The 11,419-nt window shown below is 45.6% G+C and overlaps 1 protein-coding gene across 2 annotated transcripts in view; it reads left to right on the top strand.

Annotated features, from left to right (window-relative positions):
* Positions 1 to 11,419, top strand: part of RHOG (ras homolog family member G) — a 24,233-nt gene continuing 12,814 nt past the window's right edge. The window contains exon 1 of one of the 2 annotated variants that reach the window (XR_012930898.1): positions 1 to 242. The gene's annotated coding sequence lies outside the window, so the exon portion shown is untranslated. The remainder of the gene's footprint in view (positions 243 to 11,419) is intronic. The other variant, XM_076056609.1, reaches the window with a different exon arrangement.

Here is an 11,419-nt window from a genome sequence, read left to right as displayed (position 1 = left end):
CAGAGAGAGAGAGTGGGGGGAGAGTTCACAGAGAGGGGGGAGAGTTCACAGGGAGAGAGTTCAGAGAGAGAGAGAGAGAGTGTAGGGAGAGTTCACACAGAGAGGGGAGAGTTAACAGGGAGAGAGTTCACAGAGAGTGGGGTGGAGAGTTTCTGGAGAGTTTCTGGCTACGAGAGGAGCTTGGGGACACTCCGGGGAGAGTTTCCGGTGTCCGGGGATGCTGAGCTGAGACGACAACCCAGGTGAGAGTCGCGTCACTTAGCGGATAAACGGGAGAGAGAGTTCCGTTACTTAGCGGATGAACGGGAGAGAGAGTTCCGTTACTTAGCGGATAAATGGGAGAGAGAGAGTCGCGTTACTTAGCGGATAAACGGGAGAGAGAGTCGCGTTACTTAGCGGATAAACGGGAGAGAGAGAGTCGCGTTACTTAGCGGATAAACGGGAGAGAGTTCTGTTAGCGGATACACGAGAGAGAGAGTCGCGTTACTTAGCGGATAAACGGGAGAGTGAGTTCCGTTACTTGGCGGATAAACGGGAGAGAGAGTCGCGTCACTTAGCGGATAAACGGGAGAGAGTTCCGTTACTTAGCGGATAAACGGGAGAGTTCCGTTACTTAGCGGATAAACGAGAGTGAGAGGTCCGTTACTTAGCGGATAAACGGGGGAGAGAGTCGCATTACTTAGCGGATAAACGGGAGAGAGGTTTCCGTTACTTAGCGGATAAACGGGAGAGTGAGAGTTCTGTTAGCGGATAAACGGGAGAGTTCCGTTACTTAGCGGATAAGCGGGAGAGAGAGGTCCGTCACTTAGCGGATAAACGGGAGAGAGAGTTCCGTTACTTAGCGGATAAACGGGAGAGTCACGTTACTTAGCGGATAAACGGGAGAGTGAGTTCCGTTACTTAGCGGATAAACGGGAGAGAGAGTTCCGTTACTTAGCGGATAAACGGGAGAGTTCAGTTACTTAGCGGATAAACGGGAGAGAGAGTTCCGTTACTTAGCGGATAAACGGGACAGAGAGTTCCGTTACTTAGCGGATAAACGGGAGAGAGAGAGTTCCGTTACTTAGCGGATAAACGGGAGAGAGAGTTCCGTTACTTAGCGGATAAACGGGAGAGTTCCGTTACTTAGCGGATAAACGGGAGAGAGAGTTCCGTTACTTAGCGGATAAACGGGAGAGAGAGAGTTCCGTTACTTAGCGGATAAACGGGAGAGAGAGTTCGGTTGCTTAGCGGATAAACGGGAGAGAGAGAGTTCCGTTACTTAGCGGATAAACGAGAGAGAGTCGCGTTACTTAGCGGATAAACGAGAGAGAGAGGTCCGTTACTTAGCGGATAAACGGGAGAGAGGTCCGTTACTTAGCGGATAAACGGGAGAGAGAGGTCCGTTACTTAGCAGATAAACGGGAGAGAGAGGTCCGTTACTTAGCGGATGAACGGGAGAGAGAGGTCCGTTACTTAGCGGATAAACGGGAGAGAGCTCCGTTATTTAGCGGATAAACGAGAGAGTCGCGTTACTTAGCGGATAAACGGAAGAGAGAGTTCCGTTATTTAGCGGATAAACGGGAGAGAGTTGCGTTCCTTAGCGACTCGGCCTCAAATGAGTTAATATCACTGTACTTTGTGTATATAACTGTACTGCGCATAGCACTGTACGTTGTGTATAGCACTGTACTTTGTGCGAACAGCACTGTACTTTGTGCGTACAGCACTGTACTTTTGTGTGTATAGCACTGCACTTTGTGTATAGCACTGTACTTTGTGTATATCACTGTACTTTGTGTGTATAGCACTGTACTTTGTGTGTATAGCACTGTACTTTGTGTGTATAGCACTGTACTTTGTGTGTATAGCACTGTACTTTGTGTGTATAGCACTGTACTTTGTGTGTATAGCACTGTACTTTGTGTGTATAGCACTGCACTTTGTGTGTATAGCACTGTACTTTGTGTGTATAGCACTGTACTTTGTGTGTATAGCACTGTACTTTGTGTGTGGCCACTGTACACCGCGCAGCGCTGTACACCGCACAGCACTGTACTATGTATAACAATGTCATCTGTATAGTACTGTACGGTGTATAGCACTGTACTGTGTGTATAGCGACGTACACTGTATCACACTGTATTATGTGTATCACTGTATAACACTGTAGTCTGTGTAACACTGTGTAGCACTGTATAGTAGTGTACTGTGTGTGTGTAACACTGTAGTCTGTGTAACACTGTGTAACACTGTGTGTATAGTAGTGTACTGTGTGTGTGTGTAACACTGTAGTCTGTGTAACACTGTGTAACACTGTGTATAGTAGTGTACTTTGTGTGTAACACTGTAGTCTGTGTAACACTGTGTAACACTGTGTGTATAGTAGTGTAATGTGTGTGTAACACTGTAGTCTGTGTAACACTGTGTAACACTGTGTGTATAGTAGTGTAATGTGTGTGTAACACTGTAGTCTGTGTAACACTGTGTAACACTGTGTGTATAGTAGTGTACTGTGTGTGTGTGTGTGTAACACTGTAGTCTGTGTAACACTGTGTATAGTAGTGTACTGTGTGTGTGTAACACTGTAGTCTGTGTAACACTGTGTAACACTGTGTGTATAGTAGTGTACTGTGTGTGTGTAACACTGTAGTCTGTGTAACACTGTGTAACACTGTGTGTATAGTAGTGTACTGTGTGTGTGTAACACTGTAGTCTGTGTAACACTGTGTAACACTGTGTGTATAGTAGTGTACTGTGTTTGTGTGTAACACTGTAGTCTGTGTAACACTGTGTATAGTAGTGTACTGTGTGTGTGTAACACTGTAGTCTGTGTAACACTGTGTAACACTGTGTATAGTAGTGTACTGTGTGTGTGTGTAACACTGTAGTCTGTGTAACACTGTGTAACACTGTGTGTATAGTAGTGTACTATGTGTGTGTAACACTGTAGTCTGTGTAACACTGTGTAACACTGTGTATAGTAGTAACACTGTATAACACTGTGTATAGTAGTGTACTGTGTGTGTGTAACACTGTAGTCTGTGTAACACTGTGTAACATTGTGTATAGTAGTGTACTGTGTGTGTGTAACACTGTAGTATGTGTAACACTGTGTAACACTGTGTATAGTAGTGTACTGTGTGTGTGTAACACTGTAGTATGTGTAACACTGTGTATAGTAGTGTACTGTGTGTGTATATAACACTGTAGTATGTGTAACACTGTGTAACACTGTGTATAGTAGTGTACTGTGTGTGTGTGTAACACTGTAGTCTGTGTAACACTGTGTAACTCTGTGTGTATAGTAGTGTACTGTGTGTGTAACACTGTAGTCTGTGTAACACTGTGTAACACTGTGTATAGTAGTGTACTGTGTGTGTGTAACACTGTAGTCTGTGTAACACTGTGTAACACTGTGTGTATAGTAGTGTACTGTGTGTGTAACACTGTAGTCTGTGTAACACTGTGTAACACTGTGTGTATAGTAGTGTACTGTGTGTGTGTAACACTGTAGTCTGTGTAACACTGTGTAACACTGTGTGTATAGTAGTGTACTGTGTGTGTGTGTAACACTGTGTAACACTGTGTATAGTAGTGTACTGTGTGTGTGTATAACACTGTAGTCTGTGTAACACTGTGTAACACTGTGTGTATAGTAGTGTACTGTGTGTGTGTAACACTGTAGTCTGTGTAACACTGTGTAACACTGTATAGTAGTGTACTGTGTGTGTGTAACACTGTAGTCTGTGTAACACTGTGTATAGTAGTGTACTGTGTGTGTGTGTAACACTGTAGTCTGTGTAACACTGTGTATAGTAGTGTACTGTGTGTGTGTAACACTGTAGTCTGTGTAACACTGTGTAACACTGTGTATAGTAGTGTACTGTGTGTGTAACACTGTATAACACTGTGTATAGTAGTGTACTGTGTGTGTGTGTAACACTGTAGTCTGTGTAACACTGTGTATAGTAGTGTACTGTGTGTGTGTAACACTGTAGTCTGTGTAACACTGTAACACTGTGTATAGCAGTATACTGTGTGTGTAACACTGTAGTCTGTGTAACACTGTGTAACACTGTGTGTATAGTAGTGTACTGTGTGTGTGTGTAACACTGTAGTCTGTGTAACACTGTGTAACACTGTATAGTAGTGTACTGTGTGTGTGTAACACTGTAGTCTGTGTAACACTGTAACACTGTGTATAGTAGTGTACTGTGTGTATATAACACTGTAGTCTGTGTAACACTGTGTAACACTGTGTGTATAGTAGTGTACTGTGTGTATATAACACTGTAGTCTGTGTAACACTGTGTAACACTGTGTGTATAGTAGTGTACTGTGTGTGTGTGTGTGTAACACTGTAGTCTGTGTAACACTGTGTGTATAGTAGTGTACTGTGTGTGTGTAACACTGTAGTCTATGTAACACTGTGTAACACTGTGTGTATAGTAGTGTACTGTGTGTGTGTAACACTGTAGTCTATGTAACACTGTGTAACACTGTGTGTATAGTAGTGCACTGTGTGTGTGTAACACTGTAGTCTGTGTAACACTGTATAGTAGTGTACTGTGTGTGTGTAACACTGTAGTCTGTGTAACACTGTGTAACACTGTGTGTATAGTAGTGTACTGTGTGTGTCTATAACACTGTAGTCTGTGTAACACTGTGTATAGTAGTGTACTGTGTGTGTATAACACTGTGTAGTCTGTGTAACACTGTGTAACACTGTGTATAGTAGTGTACTGTGTGTGTGTAACACTGTAGTCTGTGTAACACTGTGTAACACTGTGTATAGTAGTGTACTGTGTGTGTGTGTAACACTGTAGTCTGTGTAACACTGTGTAACACTGTGTGTATAGTAGTGTACTGTGTGTGTAACACTGTAGTCTGTGTAACACTGTGTAACACTGTGTCTATAGTAGTGTACTGTGTGTGTGTGTGTAACACTGTAACAGTGTAACACTGTGTAACACTGTGTCTATAGTAGTGTACTGTGTGTGTGTGTAACACTGTAGTCTGTGTAACACTGTGTAACACTGTGTGTATAGTAGTGTAATGTGTGTGTAACACTGTAGTCTGTGTAACACTGTGTAACACTGTGTGTATAGTAGTGTACTGTGTGTGTGTATATAACACTAGTCTGTGTAACACTGTGTATATAGTAGTGTACTGTGTGTGTGTAACACTGTAGTCTGTGTAACACTGTGTATATAGTAGTGTACTGTGTGTGTGTGTAACACTGTAGTCTGTGTAACACTGTGTAACACTGTGTATAGTAGTGTACTGTGTGTGTAACACTATAGTCTGTGTAACACTGTGTAACACTGTGTGTATAGTAGTGTACTGTGTGTGTGTGTAACACTGTAGTCTGTGTAACACTGTGTAACACTGTGTATAGTAGTGTACTGTTTGTGTGTAACACTGTAGTCTGTATAACACTGTGTAACACTGTGTATATAGTAGTGTACTGTGTGTGTGTAACACTGTAGTCTGTGTAACACTGTGTAACACTGTGTGTATAGTAGTGTACTGTGTGTGTGTATAACACTAGTTTGTGTAACACTGTGTAACACTGTGTATAGTAGTGTACTGTGTGTGTAACACTGTAGTCTGTGTAACACTGTGTAACACTGTGTATAGTAGTGTACTGTGTGTGTGTGTAACACTGTAGTCTGTGTAACACTGTGTAACACTGTGTGTATAGTAGTGTACTGTGTGTGTGTAACACTGTAGTCTGTGTAACACTGTGTAACACTGTGTGTGTAGTAGTGTACTGTGTGTGTGTGTAACACTGTAGTCTGTGTAACACTGTGTAACACTGTGTATAGTAGTGTACTGTGTGTGTGTAATACTGTAGTCTGTGTAACACTGTGTAACACTGTATAGTAGTGTACTGTGTGTGTGTGTAACACTGTAGTCTGTATAACACTGTGTAACACTGTGTATATAGTAGTGTACTGTGTGTGTGTGTAACACTGTAGTCTGTGTAACACTGTGTAACACTGTGTGTATAGTAGTGTACTGTGTGTGTAACACTGTAGTCTGTGTAACACTGTGTAACACTGTGTATAGTAGTGTACTGTGTGTGTGTGTAACACTGTAGTATGTGTAACACTGTGTGTATAGTACTGTACTGTGTGTGTGTGTAACACTGTAGTCTGTGTAACACTGTGTATAGTATTGTACTGTGTGTGTATATAACACTGTAACACTGTGTAACACTGTATAGTAGTGTACTGTGTGTGTAACACTGTAGTCTGTGTAACACTGTGTAACACTGTGTGTATAGTAGTGTACTGTGTGTGTGTGTAACACTGTAGTTTGTGTAACACTGTAACACTGTGTGTATAGTAGTGTACTGTGTGTGTGTGTATATAACACTGTAGTCTATGTAACACTGTGTAACACTGTGTATAGTAGTGTACTGTGTGTGTGTGTAACACTGTAGTCTGTGTAACACTGTGTAACACTGTGTATAGTAGTGTACTGTGTGTGTGTATAACACTATAGTCTGTGTAACACTGTGTAACACTGTGTGTATAGTAGTGTACTGTGTGTGTGTCTGTGTGTATTGTGTATAGTAGTGTAATGTCTGTGTGTGTATCATAGGTGGTGCTACTCGCTACTCACAGCACTTGCCCCTACAGCCCTGTTAGAGGCTACCTGGGGGAGCTTTGTCTGTGTCTGCTAGAGGCTACCTGGGGGAGCTTTGTCTGTGTGTCTGCTAAGGGCTACCTGGGGGAGCTTTGTCTGTCCATCATAGGTGGTGCTGCTCACTGCACTTGCCCCTACAGCCCTGCTAGAGGCTACCTGGGGGAGCTTTGTCTGTGTCTGCTAGAGGCTACCTGGGGGAGCTTTGTCTATGTGTCTGCTAGAGGCTACCTGGGGGAGCTTTGTCTGTCCATCATAGGTGGTGCTGTTCACTGCACTTGCCCCTACAGCCCTGCTAGAGGCTACCTGGGGCAGCTTTGTCTGTGTGTACATTATAGGCGCTGCTACTTGCTACTAACAGCCACTTGCCTCTAAAAACCTGCTAGAGGAAACATTTGAGGCTGAGTCGACCTAGAGGAGGCCCATGAGCGGTTCAGGATAATCACTGTCACTGATGGTGGTGTTGGCCGTGAGCGGGAATCGAACTTGGGTCGCCGGGTTCGTAGCGCTAACCGCTGCACCACCGCTCCCCACTGTCACACACACTGACACACACATTGACACACACTGACACACACATACTGACACACACTCACACACACTGACACACACTCAAACACTCACACACACACACTCACACACACACTGACACACACTGACACACACTCAAACACTCACACACACACTGACACACTCACACACTGACACACTCACACACTGACACATTGACACACACACTCACACGCACACTGACACTCACACACACTCAAATACACTCGCACACTTACACACACTTACACACACACACTGACACACACACTCAAACGCACTCGCACACTTACACACACACTCACAAACACACACTGACACACACACACTCACACACTCTCAAACACACTCACACACTTAAACACACACTCACACACACTAACACACTGACACACACACTCACTCACACTCGCACACTCACACACTCACACTGACACACACACTGACACACTCACACACACTCACACACACTCACACACACACTCACACACACTCAAACACACTTACACATTCACACACACTGACACACACACACTTACACGTGTGTAACAGTAATTGTGGAGGACTGTGTGTGTATGTAAGTGCGTGTGGGTTTGTAATTGTGAGTGTGTGTGAGTGTGACAAGTATATGTGTGTACATGTGTGAGTGTCTGTGTGAGCGCGTGTAAATCTGTGCGTTTGTGTGAGTGTGGTTGTGTAAATGTGTGAGTTTGTGTGTAAATGTGTGAGTGTGTGAATGTGGTTGTGTAAATGTGTGCGTTTGTGTGAGTGTGGTTGTGTAAATGTGTGAGTTTGTGTGTAAATGTGTGAGTGTGTGTGAGTGTGTGTGAGTGTGACGAGTGGGTTGTGTAAATGTGTGAGTGTGTGTGATTGTGAGTGGGACGAGTGTGTGTAAATGTGTGAGTGTCTGGGAGGCTGATCGATGCCCGGGTGCGGTCAAGGGATGGCTCCCTATTGCTCAACCACGTTATGTATGCTGATGATTTGGTAATAGCTGCTCAGTCAGAGGAGGAGTTGGAGACGCTGCTGCTGAGACTGGAGCGTGCCACTAAGAGGTGGGGCCTTACCATCAGCCCCACCAAAACTAAGCACCTGCCTGGGTATTTTGTACCATCGGACACTCCACCCCCACAACTCCCAATCGGTGATGGGACAGTTGTGGAGAGAGTGGAAAGTTTCCCATACCTGGGCAGTGTGCTTATGACTGGCTCCAGTTTAACAGCAGAGGTCTCACTCCGAATCAGTCGAGCGGCAATATCTTTTCATCGGTTGCGTAACGCTGTGTGGAAGCTACCTGGTCTGTCGCTCCGCACTAAGCTTCAGGTCTTCTCGGCCACGGTCATTCCCTCCCTTCTCTACGCTTGCGAAACGTGGACCCCCCTAATGGAACATCTTCGCCGGTTAGAAACATTTAGGCTGGCCTGCCTACGATCCATCCTGGGTTTAACCAGACTGGATTGCGTGAGGAGCTCACACATCCTTGAAAGATCTGGGCAAGGTCCCATCGGTGAGCTCCTCCGGCGGGCAAGGCTGCGATGGCTGGGTCATGTAGCCCGCATGCCCAGCCACCGCATGCCGAAACAGCTTTTGTTTGGCCGGATCGAGGGGGCTAAACGGGCGCGGCACGGACTAGAGAAGAGATGGAGTGATGTGGTACAGGAGGACGTGAAGCTGAGTGGACTTGCCGATGACTGGTACCAGCGGTGTCAAGATCGGCCTCTGGGGAGGAGGCTCGTGAAGGATGCTACTGGGCAGTTGGAGGCAGTCGCCCTCCAACAACAACGGAGGGCGGAGGAGCGACGCTCAGAACAACGAGCGGAGCGCCGGGTGGCTAAAGCACAGCAGGTTGGCACAGTAGGGGGCACAGGTGGTGCATCAGCCAGTCATCTCAGTCAGTCGACCCGTGGCACCTGGGTCTGCCCCGTGACCTCCTGCCAGCGGGCGTTCGACACTTCACGTGGCCTCAGGGTGCACATAGCCTGGCACAAGCGTCGTGGTGACGTCACCACCACTTAGTGGCGAATGGCGGTTGTTGTTGTGTCTGTGTGTGTAAATGTGTGTGTGTGATTGTGAGTGTCTGTGTGTGTAATTGTGTGAGTGTGTGTGAGTGTGTGTGTGCATGTGTGATTGTCTGTGTGTGTAAATGTGTGAGTGTGTCAGTGTGTGTGGGTAAGTGTGTGTGACCTCCTTGGAGAGCTCTTTGGTCTTGGCGATGGTGGAGAGTTTGGAATCTGATTGATTGATTGCTTCAGTGGACAGGTGTCTTTTATACAGGTAACAAGCTGAGATTAGGATCACACTCCCTTTAAGAGTGTGCTCCTAATCTCAGCTCGTTACCACGTGTCTTTTATACAGGTGACAAGCTGAGATTAGGAGCACTCCCTTTAAGAGTGTGCTCCTAATCTCAGCTCGTTAGCAGGTGTCTTTTATACAGGTGACAAGCTGAGATTAGGAGCACTCCCTTTAAGAGTGTGCTCCTAATCTCAGCTCGTTAGCAGGTGTCTTTTATACAGGTAACAAGCTGAGATTAGGATCACACTCCCTTTAAGAGTGTGCTCCTAATCTCAGCTCATTACCAGGTGTCAGAAATCTTTCTGATTGAGAGGGGGTCAAATACTTATTTCCCTAATTAAAATTAAAATCAATTTATAAAATTTTTGACATGCGTTTTTCTGGATTTTTGTTGTTGTTATCCTGTCTCTCGCTGTTCAAATAAACCTACCATTAAAATTATAGACTGATCAATTCTTCGTCAGTGGGCAAACGTACAAAATCAGCAGGGGATCAAATACTTGTTTCCCTCACTGTAAGTGTGTGTGAGTGTGTGTAAGTGTGTGTAGGTGTGTCAGTGTGTGTGTAAGGGAAGTGTTTCTGTGGTCTGGATGGATGAGTGTGCATTTGCACGCACAGTGCACTTGAGTGTGTCAGCGTGTGAGTCTGTGTGAGTCTGTGTGTGTGTGAGAGTCTGTGTGAGTGTGTGTGAGTCTGTGTGAGTCTGTGTGTGAGTCTGTGTGAGTCTGTGTGAGTGTGTCAGCATGTGAGTCTGTGTGAGTGTGTGAGTCTGTGTGTGTGTGTGAGTCTGTGTGAGTGTGTGTGTGTGAGTCTGTGTGAGTCTGTGTGAGTGCGTGAGTCTGTGTGAGTGTGTGAGTCTGTGTGACTCTGTGTGAGTCTGTGAGTCTGTGTGAGTGTGTGAGTCTGTGTGTGTGTGAGAGTCTGTGTGACTCTGTGTGAGTCTGTGTGAGTGTGTGACTCTATCAGTGTGAGTCTGTGTGAGTGTGTGAGTCTGTGTGTGTGAGTCTGTGTGAGTCTGTGTGAGTGTGTCAGCGTGTGAGTCTGTGTGAGTCTGTGTGTGTGTGAGAGTCTGTGTGTGAGTCTGTGTGTGTGTGAGAGTCTGTGTGTGAGTCTGTGTGAGTCTGTGTGTGTGTGAGAGTCTGTGTGTGTCTGTGTGAGTGTGTGTGTGAGTCTGTGTGTGTGTGTGAGTCTGTGTGTGAGTCTGTGTGTGTGTGAGAGTCTGTGTGTGAGTCTGTGTGAGTCTGTGTGAGTGTGTCAGCGTGTGAGTCTGTGAGTGTGTGAGTCTGTGTGTGTGTGAGTCTGTGTGAGTCTGTGAGTGTGTCAGCGTGTGAGTCTGTGTGAGTCTGTGTGAGTGTCTGTGTGAGTCTGTGTGAGTGTGTGAGTCTGTGTGAGTCTGTGTGAGTCTGTGTGTGTGAGAGTCTGTGTGACTCTGTGTGAGTCTGTGTGTGTGTGTGAGTCTGTGAGTGTGTGAGTCTGTGTGACTCTGTGTGAGTCTGTGTGAGTGTGTCAGCGTGTGAGTCTGTGTGAGTGTGTGAGTCTGTGTGTGTGTGTGAGTCTGTGTGAGTGTGTGAGTCTGTGTGTGTGTGAGTCTGTGTGAGTGCGTGAGTCTGTGTGAGTGTGTGAGTCTGTTTGACTGTGTGAGTCTGTGTGAGTGTGTGAGTCTGTGTGAGTGTGTGAGTCTGTGTGAGTCTGTGTGAGTGTGTGCGTGTGTGTGAGTCTGTGTGAGTCTGTGTGATTCTGTGTGAGTCTGTGTGAGTGTGTGACTCTGTATGAGTGTGAATCTGTGTGAGTCTGTGTGAGTGTGTGAGTCTGTATGTGCGTGTGAGTCTGTGTGAGTGTTTGAGTCTGTGTGAGTGTGTGCGTCTGTATGAGTGTGTGAGTCTGTGAGTGTGTGTGAGTGTGTGTGAGTGTGTGAGTCTGTATGAGTGTGTGAGTGTGTGTGAGT

This window comes from Petromyzon marinus, chromosome 76, assembly GCF_048934315.1.
Source record: "Petromyzon marinus isolate PM22_M1 ecotype Great Lakes invasive population chromosome 76, UKy_Petmar_22M1.pri1.0, whole genome shotgun sequence".
Lineage (NCBI taxonomy): Eukaryota > Metazoa > Chordata > Hyperoartia > Petromyzontiformes > Petromyzontidae > Petromyzon > Petromyzon marinus.
This window is presented reverse-complemented; position numbering and strand designations above follow the sequence as displayed.